Genomic DNA, 19,505 nt, shown 5'->3' with positions numbered 1-19,505 from the left:
AACCCATTCCTCTCCAAAATTCTTTTCTGGAAAAGATATATAGATGATGTAATCATGTTCTGGGACGGTACAACAGAAAACCTACAAGAATTCCATGATTGGATTAATACCCAAGACCCCTGTCTCAAGTTTACTTATACTGCAGACAAGGAACAGCTTGACTTTTTGGATCTCACTATATATGTAGAAAACGATGTCATTAAGACAAAAACTTACTTTAAACCGACGGCCAAGAACAGTTTGCTGTCTTTCAACAGTTTCCACCCGCGCCCCCTGCGAGAGAACTTGCCCTATAGCCAGTTTCTTAGACTCAAAAGGAACTGTAGCGAACTCAGCGAGTATAAAACGCAAGCACAAGATCTTAGCATCAAACTCAGTAAAAGAGACTACCCTGAGAAAATAATCAAGAAATGCCAGAAAAGAGCAAGAAACCAACCAAGGGAGAGCCTTCTAGAGACGACTTCAAAAACTACTACAGCTGACAAACTGACCTGTGTCACCACATACAGCATTGTCACCAATTCAGTAAAGAAGATTATTAACAAAAACTGGCGCATTCTCACTTCAGGCACCTTGAACTGGCCCAAACCAATGTTCGCTAACAGACGAACAAGGAATTACAAAGACATTCTGGTACACACACGCCCATCAGATCCTAGGCCGAATCTGTCCCAGAATACCCTGTGGACCCTACCTCCAGTGACTGGCCATTTCCCATGTGGTAACTGTTCTGTATGCCATCTTACAGAAACTACCAAAACCATAGAACTATCACCACAAATGACCTGGTCAATGAGACAACATACAAACTGTAATACGACTCATGCCATTTACATGATCACTTGCCCGTGTAATCTCAGATATATTGGGATGACCTGCCGCAAAGTCAAGCAGAGAATCTGCGAACATAGAAGCAATGTTAAGTGCAGACGAGGAACAACGAAAATGAGTAGTCATTACATTGACCACCCACACACAGTGAACGATCTCAAATGGCTAATACTCGAAACCTTCGCTTCTAGAACATCTAACGCAGAAAAATTACTTTTCGAGAAGGAACAAAGATGGGTCCATCGTTTGAAGACCAACCTACAAGGATTGAACGACGACATCCCTTGGCTGAGCGTATAGTAGTGTACCTGTCTGTAAATACACACGGACACCCTATTTGAACAGGAGGTCTCTAAAGAATTGGGAGGTCAGAATATGAATATTCATATCCTCTCGTTCACATGTCAACCAGGAGCTACCTGCACAGCGGGGCACCAATACGTGAGAAGACTATACATAAGCACTCTTTCTCATTTATTCAATACCAACACTGCCCTTTTTTTTTTACATTTTTACATATTTATCACGATCACCTGTATTCGAAATATACTTTTCGACATTGACTTTATGTATTTCATTTTCTGAAACTCGTGGTTACCAACGACATCCACCAGCTCAATAAAGTTTCTTGACATTACCACACACGAATAGTCCTTCCCCCACGGCACTCAGCCAAGTACTTAAATCCCGCCTCACGGGCACGTCACGTAAACAGGAAATCAGTGCCAGCACAAGTCGTGACTGCACCAGAGCCGCGGTACGAGGAACGCCACAGAAGACACGTAACGTTATTGAGCACCATGACATGCTCTACATTGTTTGTATTTGTTTTCTTTCCTTAACAGCAATATCGCTGCCTGTTCCGCCCTACGGATTTCTGAATCGGAACCCCTAAGGCAGTGCTTAATTTGTGCCGGAGCTTTCCGGTGCTTAGCACCGGCACTTATTGCTCAGGGCCGGGTCTATGACACACCTGCGAAGTAGGGGTGAGGAGGAAAAACAAGGTCAGAAAAGCAGCTGCAGAACCGACTGCGAAAAAAGACAAACAAGCAACCCATGTATGTGGCAAAGCAATACATGCTGGCGTCTGTAAAGATGTGGTAGGTTAAAAGAAACAATGGAAAGAGATCCCCCGGGGAATGCGATGTTAGAAAGCAACGCATTAGTCGAAAGGTGACTCTGGAACTTGGGGACCTGGGTTTGAGCCGCTTTGCGCCGTTTGAATTACAACATGCGTTGAAAAAGGGCTGCTCGCTGCTGAAGGTGACCGTGTCCTTTGCAAGTGAGTGATTCGCAGCATCTTTCCGGCCTTCTGCAAAACTCGTACTCGGAAGAGCTCCAAAGTGTGCCAGCTTCCAGCAACCACACACCTTGAACAGTTGGGACAATTCATAACAAATGCGACCACTAGTGCTAATAGGAACTAGTTGGAGGCACTGCTTTTTCAGGCGCATGTTTTTTTAATGTTCAGTGAACCGAGTCGCTGCTATGTACTGTTTGTGTAATTATCATAACAAGCCAGAATACAGTCCGTGCCTTTGACACACACAGCTTCTCAGTCCTAGCACTTTTCCTTCAGTGTAAACACTGCCCCTAACCAGATTCTGCTGCAGTGCCCACAATAATGGTGCTGTTAACGGTCGCCTTTTCACGCGGGCAGGGTTGTGACGCATCTGGATACAGAGAGGCAAAAATCAGTTTGATTGGGTCCTCTGCAAAATGGGGCGAAAGGACCACAGGATTCCAATTAACTGCTGTAAAACTGCTAGCAATGAGAACTCAGTAACACACTTAGCAGATATGGAACTGCCTCGAGGCAGTCAGTGTCCCTTCCTCAATGAGGAACGCCCCTAATACTTGCGAGCCTGAAGAGGGTCGTGTTTAGAATCCTACACAATTGGCATCTTTACTTTCTGTGTGCCCCATTACTTTGCCAGCTGCGGTTACCCTTCTGCAGATCGCGGGCACTCATAATAGGTTCCCACCAGCCTCATGTTTTCATCCAGTTACACATGCATCTCAGGACAGGCATGGGTGAGGACCCTTCCAAGGCGAGGCTCTTGAAAACCCTTTTGCCACTTCTCAATCTGGCCTCATGCATTTCATACCTCCCCAGCAGCACAAAAAAGGGCATGGGGACAGAAAATGCCAATTTCTCACCAACTGGGCTTGATAAAAATAAACACAAACCGCTGTTAATTCATACACGGTTAAAGTGTCGGTGTCATCACGGTGATAATGGGGAAGAATTCTCACAAAGTGAGTCCCTCAGTATAAACGAGGAGTGTCTTAGAACAACGGTGCTTTCAATGTCACATCCCTGAAATCACCATGAGTTTGCTGTGCAAACTAATTAAAAAAAATATATTTTTGAATTTTGAGTATTATATACTTTCGAAACTTGTAAAGTAAATGCCAACTCAGATGGCGTGGTGGCAAAGTGTGTGTCACATTATATATATATCGGCACTTCACACTGTCTCTCGGTGAAGACCTGATATCATCACACAGTAAACCCATCACTGGGTAATCAGTTCCCTGCCAGTTAGGTGATTTCCCTCACAAATCGGCAATATTTTTTCTCATATGTGCGGTAAAAATCACCACTGGTGGGTCACTGATTGATTGGGCTAGTATTGGTCATCTGACTCCTGTGTGTGCATAAACCTTTTTAGGTCTCGCCTGACCCAGCGCATGCGCTGGTCTTGCGAGAATTATTGAGAGGGCTCCAAAAATTGCTACCAGGCCAGCCTAGAGCTACAGTGCATGTGCGCGGGCGTGCGCGCCACGCTTTACCGTGATTACTTTCACTTTAGCGGCCGCACGGCCGCTTTGATGTTTGATCGCCATCGCGATCACTTTTGCGGCCGCTTGGCATAGCCAATAGGTCTCGCTTTTGGGACCTTATAAGTGTTTAGTTATGCAACTGTTGCATGGCTAAACACTTATAAGGTCCCAAAGGCGAGACCTATTGGCTATGCCAATGCTTGTTAAATTTGCCACCACACGGCCGCTGCCCGCCTTATCACGAGGAACTGGCACACACACACTGAGAGAAACTGCCTGGGCTAGGACACGTCCATCAATCACAGTAGGAAGCCCGTCTCTCATTAGCCTGAGTGGGACCAATGCAGAGATTAGTGTCCCCACTTTTTGCCCGCCCCTTCGCCCCAGCATACTGCGCAGGTGCTAGCCAGTGATTTCAAAGAAGAAGAAACTGAAAGCAGCGTTTTTGACTCGTGGCTCAAGCATTGCAGAAGCAGGCCTCAGATTAATTATGGCGGCGCAGTAAGTAATGATTTTGCCTTATCTAAGCCCCTGGAAATCAGAATGATATGCAAATAGCACGAGTTGCTAGTAAACTCCATGTTTGCAAACTACAAAACATTAACTTATATTTGGAAATGGATTTACTCACCTATAGTTTTACATTGTGTCAAGCGAGTTCATCTGCCCCAGAGTTGGGGAGTGTGCAAAATGTAAAAAGGGAGTTTGTGGATGTTCGTAATCGTCTGCAAGCCCATTCCTAACCTAAATCTGATCATAGATTGACCAGGCAAGGGCAGAAGTCACTAGGCATCCAGTTTGTTCCTATGATTGGTGGGTTTTACAGGAAGTGTGTCTGCACAGGAAAAATATTTTGTCTGTGGAAGAAAGTTTGTAGGTTTAAATACACGTTTGCTAAGCATTAATACATATGTGAATCAACACAAGTTGTGCACTTATGCATAAGAGTACTATCACAGCCTTCCCGAAATACTCCTGGAACTATTTGAGAATTCAAATACATAATCATATTTACTCCAAACGAAGGTGTTAAACTATGAAAGTAGATTTAATTTTTGTTAATGCAAATTAGCCCAAAAATTTGTCTGTGGCCAATCTGCTCGCAATGTGTTTATCTTTAACCCCTTGAGTGCCCATGACGAGATGGTCTCGTCATGGGCCGCGGTTGCGCTGTGCCCATGACGAGACTATCTCGTCATGAGCCCCGCCCGCTAATGAAACGCCCGGCACAGGGCGTGGAAAGGGCGGGGCACTCAAGGGGTTAAGGCAGATTTTGTCCTGTGCATTTACTAACAATACTTGACACTGATGAAATATTTATTTATTTCTGAACTCAAAATCACTCTTCGGACCGGGGAGACCAAAAAACAATATTCAAGTCCTGGACCTTCTATTTTCACAAACATTTCTTCAATGAATGCTCTAGCCCACGTAGCTCGGCTATTTCTGGGCTACGTCAGTGGTTGCTTGGTAGATGGTTCTGAGGTCTGAGCGTAGGCTGACTACTTTGCAGGAACCTTGCATGAATCCAGGTACAAGACTGAGGCTGTTCTCATCATTGCCTAGTCCCAAAAAAGAGACCTTCAACTCATCCTAACAGGAGACCTAAAAAGGCGGATTTTTATGCCTCCTTTATTGAGTTATTTAGATGGGGTGTCATAGTCATCTACAGCTACAGCTCTCAGCATATAATAACAAATACATAAATAATATATACACATAACACTTATAGCAGTAGTTTCAAGTGTCGCTCAAACCTTGTGCACCTCTTCTCAAGCAAGCCTCCATTTGATTCCCAGAACTGCTGCCTGACTGGTGTTAAATATTGCTGAGAGTTTTCCCGCTCTTGACACACCGTGACCAGCCCAAACCATGACATCTAGGCCCTTGCTTGCACTATTAAAGGGATTTAGGCTCTAGATAGACCCTTGATTTCAATGTACGGTCCCTGGAGCTGTCCCTGTTATTTATGAACACACCAAGATATATCAAGTGGAAGATGCAGACTTTCCACGCTGAGGGGCGGTGGTAGTTGCCCCCTCCAAACCCTCCTCAGCCCCTGGGGTCACTGGTGCAACTGCGCTGGAATCCACCCCCCCCCCCCTCCAAAAATAACTTTTGGTTTTGAAAACTCAAACTTCCTTGTTGGTCCAGCAGTTTCAGGCAGCAATAAAAATGTCAATAAAAATGTCAATTTAACTAATGTTCCTACTGGTGTGAGATTGGAATTTTATTTAGTGGCAGTTTTTGCTCATCATAAAGCAGCGTGGATGGTTAATGTGCTTGCTGCAAAGAGCGTATACTATGTAGACCACAGAACTGAGTGCGAGTGAACTATGAGTAGCACTATGAAAAATGGAATGCATGTCAGAGAGAGGTTATGGAGAGAGGAGAAGCACTGTTGGAGAGTGGTAATGAAGGAGTTCATGGAGATGATGTTATAGGGGGCGCCAAGAAAGACTGTCGCACCCGGCGTCACCAGCGTAAAAGCTGGACCTCCTTATAATTACAGACCGCATGCGTCCCGCAAAGCTGAGAGCAATACCCCACTTGACTTCATTCAGCTAACTGTGACAGTCTAGACCTTGCACGTCATATAGGACAAATGATCAGCTGCAAGGGGCACCTTCTGAAAGCCACAGACAGAATGATCTTAAATTGAGATGTAAACCCATGGGGAACCATAGCGTTTATTGACCAGCCACTCAACGAAGACCCACATGAAGTGCTGATGTTCTATAAAACAAAGAGATAGGCCTTTCAAGTGGGGATACGGGATAGCTTGTAATCCTGACCTAAAAACGTAAAAAGGCATCTCCTTTTCAACACTGGCTCTCTTACAGTCCTTTGGGATAGGTACTGTAGGACACCCACTACTTGCTACTGTCCTGCTGCTTCACTTCAGCCATCATATTGCACCTGCCCATGGTCCACTAGATGAACCCTTGACAATGCCACCTGCGCTATTCTTCTGGTACTTGAGACCTCCATCCAGGCATTTGCAAACTCCACTTGCATTCCCTCACATGCGTTGCACTCATCTCCTTGAGATAGTGATTGCACTACTTTCTGAACCTTAGCCTGCCTTGTGTAATGTAACTGGTGGTACTCATGTCAAGCGCTCCAGTACCTTCGGGTTGAGGTCGTGCTACATAAAACTGCAAAGAAAGAAAACAAAAATCCTATCGCTCAGAAACTATCCCCTTCACACAGTTCTATCCATACTCTTACAAACCCCACTACATATCTCTGGCTGGACTCACTGCCAGTGGCATGTAATTCTATTTTTCCTCCAGTACAAATTATCTCAGATTAGAACCACTGAATGCACTTCTCACTAATTCACCTCGCCCTCCCTCAACCTCCTATGAAAGCCTTACTTGCTGAAATTCAGATCGGGTATTACATCTGGCTTTCTGCAGTGCCAGTTGGGGATGTGGGTGGAGCCAATAGAGTAAATGGGTGGAGCCGGCGGAGGAAGTGGGTCTAGCCGGGGACGTGGGTGTGGCCTCCTAAAAATATTTGAGCACCTGCACTTAATATTTTACAAATTAAGCACTGCCCTAAGGTATTTACTTTACACACGCCACATACCGTAGCGTATGAGCAGCAATTTCCCTATGTGCCTCGCTATCTTTTTATTGTTCAATGTTTGCATTAACTTTCTGACACGACCCAGGGTATTTACCTATTTATTTACATATTTTCCTGCATCGGATCATGTAACATTGACTAAGAGCTCTATTCAACCGAGGCAGCTCTCCCTCGACCTCGTAATTCAACCACAGTGGCACTAACTTACGCTTAATGACAACCTGGGCGTAAAATGACCATTACCTAAGGGCATCATTTGTAAGAATTAACAAACCTCACAAAACACTAATTTCACAACAAGACAATGTGTTTTTCACCATGTTCCTAATACTATTTGTGCTAACTTTTAAATCCTAATTTCATTCACATTGTATTTATTATTTTTTTAACTCACCTGTCTACAATAGAGACGGTTCGAATCTCCACTTGCTGGTGAAAGATGTGTACCAATTTGTATCCAAAGATTTGCCATTTATAATTGCTTATGTTTTGTGATTTCAGCTAGACCATTTTACAATTTTGTCCTACTTATACTAACTCAGGACGCATTTGTCTACCTCTCCTCCTTCCCCCTTATACATAGGTATTAACCCTTCAGAAGTCCATGTAATTAACATTGGAACTTCCACCTGATATTGGATACCATCCAATCCCACTTCACCTGAGGTCCTGAAGAAAGCCCCCCGAACTTTATGGGCGCTTTAGGGGCTGAAACATGTCGACCGACCACTCAGACTAAAACTGCAGCGGATACATTACCTGTCCTCTCTGCAACTAGCTGTTTTTTATCCTTTCCCTGCACCTAATGGAATAAAATTGAATATAGGTAGCTAGAGGAATTTTTTAACCAATCACAACACCTGAGCACTTCTCACTTTTTTGTATTCTCCCCCTTTTTTTCCCTGATCACTACTGGAACGACCAGTGGTTCCTTCTGGGTTGGAGGAAGCATGGGAAAAACCCTATGATGATGCTGTCACGTATCTAAATATCAAGGCGGAGACCAAGATATACCGCCCACGAACTATCTTACGTGAATGAGGGTTTTTTACCAATATCGGAAACAACTACCCGAACCCTGGTGCCAGCTACAAGTGATCCATTCCCTTTGATTATTACTAAATTGCTGGAAGCCGAATGGATCACAGTCTCTTCTATTTCCCTCCCCTTGATTGATATATAATGTAACTGATGCTCATGGAAAATCCTTTAGGTCAACTTTGCACTATATAAAACAAGCAGTGCGGTGTGGGGAAGGGGCAGGTAGTGAGGTGGTGGGAGGGACAGGCCAGCATTCGATGGGGAAGGGGCATGCAGTGACGGAACTGAGGTGATGGTGAGGAACGGGCAAGCAACAAATAGAATGAAGACGCTGGAAAGTAAAAAAAAAAATTGCACATTCAAACAAGTTAAAATAGTTTTTTTCCCTATACTGAATATGCAGTTTATATTATAGACTTATAGCCTGCCGCAGCGGGCTATACCGGCTATTTAAGGCCCGCTGCAGCGTTAAAGGCCCGAGCCGAAGGCGAGGGACTTTAACAAGGCAGCGGGACTTTAATAGCGGTATAGTCCTGCTACGAAGGGCTATAAGGCTATTAGAACATTCTGCCACTAGAGGGCAGAAGGTTCTAACAAATTAAACAAAGGCTTCTCGAAGCTCGAGGGGATTTAAATCCCCTCGAGGTTCGAGAGGCCTTTGTAAGACATTGGAATGTTGCTCTGCGTGCCTTTACCGGCCCGTAGAAGCATGGAACACTCCATTGTCTACAATAGAGCTCCCAACATTCCAATGTTCTAATCATTTATAACAAATGCCCATTTCAGTTACCAGTGTGTTAAAGTGTTGCTAGCTGGAACACTAAACGTGGATAGGCTGTGGCATTACAGCCAGAGATGCTGACTTTGGAGCTGGCAAGTCTTGGCACCAGTGCTTTAAATGGGCCGGTACTGTCCGCTACTGAGTACCGGCACATTTTTATTTTGAGACGGAGAGTACCAGCACTTCTCAAAAACAAGCAGATACTCTGATACGGAGTACCTGCACTTCTGTTTTCCCATTTGAAGCACTGCTTGGCACTGGTTGAACACCTGTGATTCAGGGCAAATCACTTAATCGTCCCCTTCACGTAAAAATTAATGTGTTCTTGTGTAATGTTACTGGTAAAGCACTCAAAGTCCTTCCAGTGGACTTTGAGCTATATAAAACAAGCTATTATTGAGGTAGAAGGGATACAACTAGCGATGGGGTAGGAATGGGCATGCAGTGATGGGAGCGAGGTGGTGGGAGGAACAGGCCAGCAATGAGCAGGGAAGGGGCATGCAGCGATGGAAGTGAGGTGGCGGTAGGGACGGGCAAACAACAAACAGAATGTGGATGCTGGAAAGTAAACAAAAAAGCATGCTATAATTGAGCGGCCAGTGGAAGGACACTGGCTGCTGGAAGCAGTACTTGGTACAAACTCCACAGCAAGTAGAAGACATGAAATCAAGCAGGAAGCTGGAGGCAGGGGGGAAGCACTGACCAACATGAAGAAAGGAAACAAGAGTGACGTGGGAGCCAACCAATGGTAAGTAAAGGTAAGTAATGGGTGGGTCTAAGTCCTTTTATTAAGATTTTAGTTTCTTTACAAGAGATTCCCCAAGACAACACTAGCACAGTGTATGCAAACTCTAAAATGTAGTTAGTTAATCAGGAATTAGCTCAAATAAAAATAGTTAAAGTCGTAATATATGTTCTTCTCACAGACCTAGAAGATACTTCCCTATCCTACTGTTTCTTCAGACCACGCAGCCTATGCTAAAGCTTTTTGTGACACACATGTCAATGGTGTTTTTATAAAGTAATTGTATCCATTTTAAAAATAGAATTTACAATATTTATAAGATAAACAAAGAAAATGTAACAAAGAATATCAGTTTCATTGATGCAACAGTACACAAACTTCACCAAGGGGTTACAGGCTAAACAACGAGGGTTTGCCAGCTTGCAACAGTTTCCACGGTTGTCTCATCTCTAGATGGATGGACCAGGCAGCTGGATTGGCCTTGCCCTTGTGTGTTGGTTTGGAAAGCTTGTGAACTGTTGCAGTGCTTGACTCGATCTGTCCTTCAGGAGGAAGAACCAAATCATGCGATGAGAGCCGGCACGTGAAGCAGGTCACTATCACCGGAGCTCCAGGGGAGAGAATGTAGCCTAACGGCTAGAGCGGTCAACCTCGAAGCTGGGGAAAAGGGTTTGAGTCTCTCCAACAACGCTCAACATCCTGTGATTCTGGGCAAATCACTTAATCTCCCTGTGCCTAACAAAAATGAATGTGACGAAACTGGTGCTCATGTCAAGCGCTCTGATACCCGATCTCTCGGGTATAGTTTGCGCTGTATAAAACTCTATACACATGTTTTTTTAGGTCTTGCCTGAGACAGCGCTTTAGCGCTGCTCTCGTGAGAGCTTTTGTAAATGGGGGATCTGGAAGTGCAAACGAGTGCTTTCAGGCCTCCAAATACAGTGCATGTGCGCCGGGCGCGCGCACCATTTGGAGGCCTGAAAGCACTTGTTTGCTTTCACTTTCAAAGATCGGCAGTAAAGATTGCAATCTCTTTGTTCCCAGCATCAGTGAGATGCAAATGAACAAACAGCGTGAGGCCAAAGGTCTTATTTTTTTTAAAAACAAACCAGGTCACTGCTACAGTGAAAGGAACAACAAGCATTTACAATGCAATAGGTCTCGCATTTACGTGAGTTTGAGCTATTCACATTGCAAATAACAATGCCTTTTATTTGTGTTTTCGTTTTTCAAACATAAATAAAAGGCATCGTCATTTACAATGCCAATAGCTTAAACTCGCGTAAATGTGAGACCTATTGCATTGCAAATGCTTGTTTTAAGAGCATAGCCAATGTAAGAACTACATTTTATGAAATAAGATTGGGATACAGTTTAATTGAAGAAATTGGATGCAGGTATATAGATGTGGTTAAAATTCATCGACAGATTAGGTGTGTTAACAGATGCATGGGCTGTAGCTCATGTGAGACTGAATACCAGATAATTCTTTAATAGAATTTCCTCACCTCTGCTCTAAGCATCCACGCGTATGTTGTATTTTAATATGGATGTTTGATGTTCCATATTATATTGGTATGCAGCTTCTTTGTGAAATGAGTGGTTTGCAGCCAAAGCAAATATATAAAGTTAGAAGCTTTGTTGAACTTGGAGTGAATCGCGAATCCGTAGGCGGCATCATTTTGAAATTGTATACAAGAAGTACCAATGACAGGAAATATCAGTTTACCCACTAATTAACTGATTATTTGTGGCATAGTAAATAGTTTTTTCGTTCAATTCATTTGTGATACTTGGATAGCGACAACGGGGCACTTCTGGTCATGAGTGTCCATGCTCGGCCGTTAATGGTCTGAGAATTTTTTTAAATATTAAATATTGGTAGTCATAGGACTGGAACACGGAAATGTGCGTAAACCACAAGGGCCAGCCACAGACATCAGGTCTCGGAGATTCCACTTGGTTTTTCCCAGTGAGGAAATACACCCAGCCCACAGGTATAGCAGGAAGAATGAGGTAGCTGTTGTCAGCTTCGCAAACAATTAAATGGACGGGGGCTGGGAGAAGTAAAACAAGAGGCGGCAGATGGCCCACACAAGGGCATTTGAAAGAGTTCCTGAGAATTGTCTTTCCTTCCCATGGCTGGTTCAACGTTTTTAGGTATTGCTTGACACCCACTTCTGTGTGCTGTACCTATTGCTGTCAGTTCTTTAAAATACACATCGTGTGGGCTTTGGCTCTGCTAAGAGGAGTATTTGTATATCTCAGCTTGTTTTGTACTATTTAGTGTATCATGCCACCTTCTATTGAGTGTGATTGCATTTCACTGAATGAGGAATAATTTTGTATCTCAAATTACATTTCTTGTTTTGTCTTCTTTACCGCAGCATACTTTATAACAATAGCGGTCCGTGGAGGGAGTTCCGTGGGGCGGTGAGGCTGTGCATTTTGCGATGCAGCGCGCCCAAAGGAATTCATTTTATTTATTTAAATGTGTACTTACCTCCGTTCATCCATATTCCGGTGTTTACATTTCCCCACATTGCCCCTCCCCCGCCCGCCTCACCGCCCCACAGAACTCCCTCCACGGACCGCTACTGCTTTATAATGTTTTAGGCCAGACTCATAATTTGTTGTTGTGCACCCTGAGCTTTGAGTAGGAACACCAGCGACACATGCAGGTAAGTGCGGCGGGGCTGGATGGGAGGGGTATTTCGACAGACAGTGACAAGTGAAAATTAATTATTTATTTAATTTTCCCTTGTGGTTGTCGAATCCCCCCACACCCTCCCCCTCCAAACCGGCCCCATCGCCCCACCACTCTTACTTGCACGGGCCGCTGCGGAGTAGGAAATATCATGAGACCGTACTATCATAGACAAAATATTGAAAGGTAAGTATGTATAGATGTACTATAAAGAATTCCATATCTATCTATGTACCTTGACGAATTGGTATCATCAAGGTTTCTAGATGTGGAGTTAAGAATAGTAAATCCATACTTTCTTTATATGCACTTGCCTTTTGATATATTGTCCACGATATTAAGGTATCACGATATTACTATTATGGATATTCAGCAGTACAGTTCATCTAGTATACTGGGGGGCATATTCACAAGAACGTGTGATAACTACCGCAAGAGTAGCTTAACGCAACTCTCAACATCGCAGCTCATCGCGGGGAAAATAACCCCGTGTCAACGTGGAATTCACAACAAGGCAGTACCATGCGATTGTCCGCGATACAACCACCTCGTTGAAGATAAAAACACAAACCACAACACCAAAAAACCTGCGATGGGCCAAAGCGCGATGAGGAAATCAGCGATAAGCAGCGCCAGGCCCGCAACACACACCTGGCCGGCGGGAAAAATCTCCATAAAAGTAGAAAAAAACACCCAAACATAAACTGACCAACACCCAAGCACCATGGAGGCAGCCGGAGCAGGCATAGAGGATGAGCGCAACCCCACAAAAACCGTGGACGACCAGCCCGGGACCTCGGGGACAGGGAAGGGCAAGGACAAGAAGAAGAGGAGGACGAAGTTCAGTCTGCAAGCGAACAGGATCATAGTCACGGAGGTGATGGAACACCATCAACAACTGTTCGTCACCTCCAACGTGTCATTGAGCACTAAAACTGGAATATGGCGGGACATCGTGGACAAGGTGAATGCCGTCGGTGAGCACAAGAGGACAATGGACGAGGTCAAGAGGCGATGGAATGACATCAAGCGGAAGACCAAGGAGAAACTCGCAGCCAACAAGAAGGCGGCAATGCAGACTGGAGGTGGGGGCCCAGCGCCACAGCTCGAGCTGGATGACATGGAGGAGCTGGTGTCAACAGTCATCATTGTGGATACTGTGGCCGGAGTCGGGGGACCGGACACTGCTCGACAGGACACAACACAGCTGCAACAGAGTGAGTGATCACCAGGTACTGGGGGGGCGGGTGGAGATGGCCACAATGGCACACATGCACAATCAAGCAGAGTACAGTGCACACCCTCAATGACTCTGGGTCATCGCCCACATCCACAGACTGTCACAATGTACAATGCCATACTGTCTGAATGTCAACATGTAGCATGCGACTACATACATGTGGACACATTGAAATACACCATCTCCCCTTCACATTGCAGGGCCACCATCAACACCCCCTGCAGAGCAGTCCCAGCCACTCTTCAGTGATGACGAGGTGGACAACCCCAGCATCGACACCCAAGCCCTCCTAGACATCATTGACATCATCCGCGACTCACCTGCAGGATCAGGGCTGACCAGCTGCATCGAGGAGACCCCACCCACCACCCAAACCACCCAGCAGGAGGCACCCACGGCCCACCAGTCTCCCAAGACACCCAGGAACAACACATGGCCTTCCAATGCCGTGTGCTGGAGGCCCAGCGGGAGACGGCTGAGCAGGTGCGGGTGGGGTTCGACCTCATGGCTACCAACCTGGACGCCATCCATGGGTGTCTAGACCCGCTCCATGGCCTCCAACAAGCCCTGACTGACATTGCTGGAGTCCTGACACGGAGAGAAGAACACCTGTCCGCTCAGAGGGGCTCCAGCGATAGCATCCGTGAGCTGGCACACATACGGAGGCTCATGGAGGACATGGTGCAGATGGAGGCGGAAAGGATGGCTGCCACCGCTGTACATCAGCAAAATGTAGCAGGGATCTACCATGCCCTGCAGACCATCATCATAGCATTGCTGCCACAAGGCGTGGTGCTGATGAATGCTGCTGACCCCACACCATCCACATCTCCACCCCCTGGTGTGTCAGTGCCCCACAGTGCGGCAGGCGTATCCACTCTGGTACCTGATGTGTCACTGCCACACTGTGCGGCCGACAACCCTCCTCCGGCCCCTGATGTGTCAGTGGCACACACTGTCCCAGCCGGTACTGCAACACCCAAAGGTGGGGCAGAGAACACATCTGGGGATGAGGACGTGGATGGGTTTGTGATCAGGAGGCACTAGCATTCATTTCCGCCACCTGGCCTGTTCCTGCATGGTGCTGCACATGGCCCCATGACCTACCACTGACCCCAGATACACTCCGATGCACTCACCTTGGACAGCGACATGGACTGCCATATCCTGTTTGATGACCAATGACACGGCTACCAGACTGCGGAATGTACCCTACCTCTTCCGAAGTACTTGTCATCCCCGGATGGACTCTGACTGGCCTTCCACAGGCCCATATTGTGTAGTGTGTTCGGCATTGCCCTGTACCACTCCAGCTGCAGGACTGCACTGGATGTGCAATGAACATCCAGTGACGCACTACTGTGTTATGTCATTCATCATCCATTTATGAATGTGTGGGTGAATGTAGGGACAGTGATGTCCCTTGCGTCAATTATGCTCATCCTGTGGGATGCCAGTCAGAGGGTGCTACATTGCATATTGTGTACCGAACATGGACTGCACCACGCCCAGATCCCACGAGTCATTCTTGCAAGCCCTGCTCTGGTCCGACGTATGGCAGGCCAGATCAGTCCTCTTACGCTCTGAGGGGGGCCCTCATTGCTACCCGTCGTAGGCGTACTCACTGTTGGTGTGCAGGTCACTGGTCTAGTTGTCAGCATGTCACAGCCACTCCCTGAGGGCAGGTTTGCACGCACACCACAACCATCCGGCACAGGCGTCACAGGCCATGTGACTCCGTCAACATAAGGGGGCGACGACGTCACACTCCCCTCTGCCGGTGGTGACTGGATGACGGATGCTCCACGGTTCTCAATCATAAAGGGCCCATGAGTTCTCACGCACAGGGTTAGTGGCACCCGAGGCCTTGCGGCCGTCACGGGCCTGCCACCACGTGGCGCTGACTGGGGTTGCACAGGGTTAGTGGCACCCGAGGCCTTGCGGCCGTCACGGGCCTGCCACCACGTGGTGCTGTCTGGGGTTGCACAGGGTTAGTGGCACCTGGAGCATTGCGGCTGGTACAGGCACCCCGCCACGTGATGGTGACTTTGGGTGCACTGAGGTATTAGGGGCACCTTGAGCTGCTGAGCGGGTGTGCAGCCTGCGATGGTGTCCCGTCCCGGCGGTCCGAACAGCTCAGGTTTTGTGTGCCCTGCTGGACCGCAGTGTAGGCCAGAGCCAGCGGGCAGCGTGGGCATACCGCCACGTGGCATCGCTTCCGGGATCACAGAGTTGGTGGCACCTATTGGGCTGAGCGGGTGTGCAGCCTGCGATGAGGCCGGGTGCCCTGGTATGTCCTCTGCCATGTAGTAATCAAGACCCAGCACCAAATTGTGAGACCTGGTGGCCTGCGGAGCGGGACGGCATGGTGTGGAGTGTGCCATGTCCACGGGCCCAGGCTTGTGGCCTGCAGTGGCACGTGGTGGGACCTACTGTCTGCATGCTGGTGGCGGAAGGTGAGCAGTGCGGCCTGTGTGTGCATGGGCGGGCATGCTCCGATGGGCGGTGGGAGGGGCTGGGGTGCCTCTGTCTGGGTGTGCATGTGTGCATGGGCGGGCAGACGATGTTGTCTTGTGCAATTGTGTGTACTGTGCCAAGCATGTATCTGGACTCTGTTGCAGATGACGGGTCTTTCTCAGATGTGTGACCTAATGGACTGCACTACATGCCGGCAAGTGGTTGGAGACACACCGGTGGCAGCAGGTGAGCAGTGTGGCCTGGGTGCGCAGGGGCGGTGCACTCTCTCTCCCCCTCTCTTGTTCTTCTTCTCTCTCTTCCCCTCTTTTCCTCTCTCTCTCTCTCTCCCCCTCTCTTCTTCTCTCTCTCTCCCCCCTCTCTTCTTCTCTCTCCCCTTCGCTCTCTCTCTGTCCTTTGATGTGCACAGGACACACCTTCTCATCATGATTTTTGTCTTGCAGGCTGTGACCTACGGATTGGCCCCGAGGGGAGCCGCAATGTGTCTTCATTTCATTTTAATAAAGTTTGATTTGTTGCTTCAGAAATTAAAGTGATGCTCATTTTTGTGACGACACATGCATGTCACGAGTTGTGATTCTGCGACATCATGCAGATAACTTTGTACGTGATTGGGTGTAGCTGATGTGGCATGTCTTTGGTCGGGGGGGGGTGCCGGGGAGGGGGGGTCCTGGGGTTGGTTGCGGCGTGTGTTGTTTCCCTTTCGGCCCTATGGGCTGCATGTTCAGTTGCCCGGGTGCATCTGTTGTTCTTCAGGTGTGGCTGTAGGTTGGTCTCCGTTTTGTGGTGCAGGCTGTGTTCCGACTTAGCACTAGGTCAGAGCAGGTGCTATTTTCCTGCTGCTAACGCCCTTATTGCCTGTTTCGTGTTCTTATCGCAGTTCTGTCTGGTTGTTGTGAATGTTATGGAGTGGTGTCGCGGCTTTGGGCACGGGAACGCCAACTCTGCATCTCATTAGCGATAGTTGTGGGGGTCTTCTGTGGCGATGTTTTTTGCGGCTGCTATCGCAGGTAAACTGGTGCTGTGGGCTGTTAACACCAACTTGTGATTGGGGCGATAAGCTTATCGCACCTTTGGCTGCGATAAAGTGCCGTTAAGTCGGTGATAATTCCTTGTGAATATGCCTTGTGCAGCACACATGGAAATAGCAAACTGCCATGGATTGTTTGTGTACAGAAAGGTCCCCCTTCCTGTAAATGACCAATCTGTAAAAAAAAAATGCAATTTTGTGACTTTCATGTGTGCTGCATGAAGCAGCACACATAAAAGTGACAAAATGACATTTCAGGATGGTTTATGTGCAGGAAGGGACACCTTCCTACACATCAACAATCCTCCCCTGCACGCAGACACCCTTGCACTACGGGGCAAGGGTGCCTGCGTTGGCGCTACACTGCTAAGTCTAGGGCCAGCGTAGGGCGAAACGCAAGGCTGCACCATATCCTTGTAAATATGGTGCAGCCTTGCCTTTCTGAAGTGGTGGAGTGAGGCGTTAAGCCATGACGGCTAACGCCTCACTCCGCCACTTCCTTGTACATATGCCCCTTTGTTTTTTATTAAGCACTTCATACTGCATTTCTACCATTTCTATGCGTTGCACAGAACAGGTTTTACTACTACCCACTTTAATGATACTCAGTTTTTATGTCTGGCTTGACAGCGCAGCTGCTAGCATTACCAATTGTTATGAAGTCTTTAAAACACACACAGAGTAGACTTCGGCTCTGCCTAGTAGAATATGTCTCTGTCCCCTCATGTTATTGGTTGTGTAGGGTTTCATTCTGCTTTCTTTGAAGTTATTACATTGCAACGCATGAGGCCCTATTTACTATCGCAAAAGTACTTTGGATCATTACATTCTTTATTTGATAGATTATGCAGAAGGTTTTAAAAAAAAGTTTTACTCAGTACTCAAAAGGCCATTCTGATTAGCGTTGCAAAGCTTGTTTGACCCTGGAAGGGTGCAAGGTTGTGTCGCCCCTGCTAAGATTCATAGTGGTAACCTGCAGATCTTTGCGTAGCTCGGAGACCAGAACTGTACAACCCTCATCACATGTGCTATTGGTGAATTATTTAATCATGACACACTGGGGGGCAGATTTACAAGAAACGGATGCATCTCTGCATCATAGCAGAGATGCGCCAGTTTACTTGCGTCACACAAAAAAACCCTTGACCCTTGCGCCACCATTTACAATATGTCGCACCATGGCACAAGGATTGATAGATGCGTCATGCATCTATTGGCGCAAAGGTCACGCATTGCTGGAGTCGTGTCGCAAGCACAACGCTACTCCAACTATGCTCAGGAAGGCTTATACCTATTGTGCTGCATCTCTCCTTACGCCTGCTTCAAGAAGGTGTACGTTTTTGACGTAGTGGCGTCGTAGAAGTGGCGCAGTGAAATCTTGTAGATTTCACTGCATCACTTTTACGAGGCTTTCTTGCGTCGGATCGCACATCTTGCATACATTATATCTGACGCAGATATAATGTGGCGCAGGGCTTTGCATAAACGTGATGCATCTCTCTAGATGCGTCACAATGTAATTGTGTCACAACATGGCACATTGTTTACACCGCTGCTACGCAACGGCGGCGCAAAAGTGTCACATGAGGCTTGTAAATCTGCCCCTGGGAGTGTGTTGTGGTTAGCGAACCAGATGTCATGATATGCTTTTATGCAATGGCCTATTTTACAGTTGCCTGGCTGTCACACAATCATGTTTTTCCAGTGTAACAGCGCACAGCTCTTAGTTCTGAGTTTTAAAAATTCTATTTTCCTTTAATGGAAAAGCCTACATGTCACTTGTAAAATGTGTCTTGTAAGATTAAGTTAGCACTTCCTCCAAAAATAGCGCTTTGAGCAAGTGTTCATTTTGACAATTTCATGACTCACTGAACCAGTGGCCGGAATTCCGGAAAGAGCCTTGGACATGAGGTGGGTGACTGGTTGGAAAATGTACCTATTCTGCTCCAGTGCCAGTTGTTTCAAAGTATATTGAGGGCACCCGCAAATGTTTTTTGCTGCACTTTATTCTTACTGTAACCGCTAGAGTTTTTAAGCCCTGCTTCCTCAGTGCTGTACTTGTTGTGACGTACATCTTGGCGCTAAAGTGTAGCAACGAAGCCATGGCGGAGGGAATGTTTTGGGTAATTTTGTGAACTCTCCGTTTCTAGGTCTGGCCTAGAGCCAGCATTCGCAGTTTTGGCAGCGTCTTGTTTTCCCAAGGACTAATGATAAAAATACATACTTTCAGCGGATTTCTATCAGCTCTTGTCATCCATTGGTCTATTCAGTTGT

The 19,505-nt window shown here is 46.8% G+C and overlaps 1 protein-coding gene across 2 annotated transcripts in view; it reads left to right on the top strand.

Moving 5' to 3' along the window:
• The window catches only part of RASA3 (RAS p21 protein activator 3), an 886,845-nt gene that overhangs the window by 24,104 nt on the left and 843,236 nt on the right, over window positions 1-19,505 (top strand). The window lies entirely within an intron of this gene.

The sequence above is a fragment of the Triturus cristatus genome, chromosome 8, assembly GCF_964204655.1.
Source record: "Triturus cristatus chromosome 8, aTriCri1.1, whole genome shotgun sequence".
Classification (NCBI taxonomy): Eukaryota; Metazoa; Chordata; class Amphibia; order Caudata; family Salamandridae; genus Triturus; species Triturus cristatus.
Note: the sequence above shows the minus strand (reverse complement) of the source record. Positions and strands in the feature narration are given on the sequence as shown.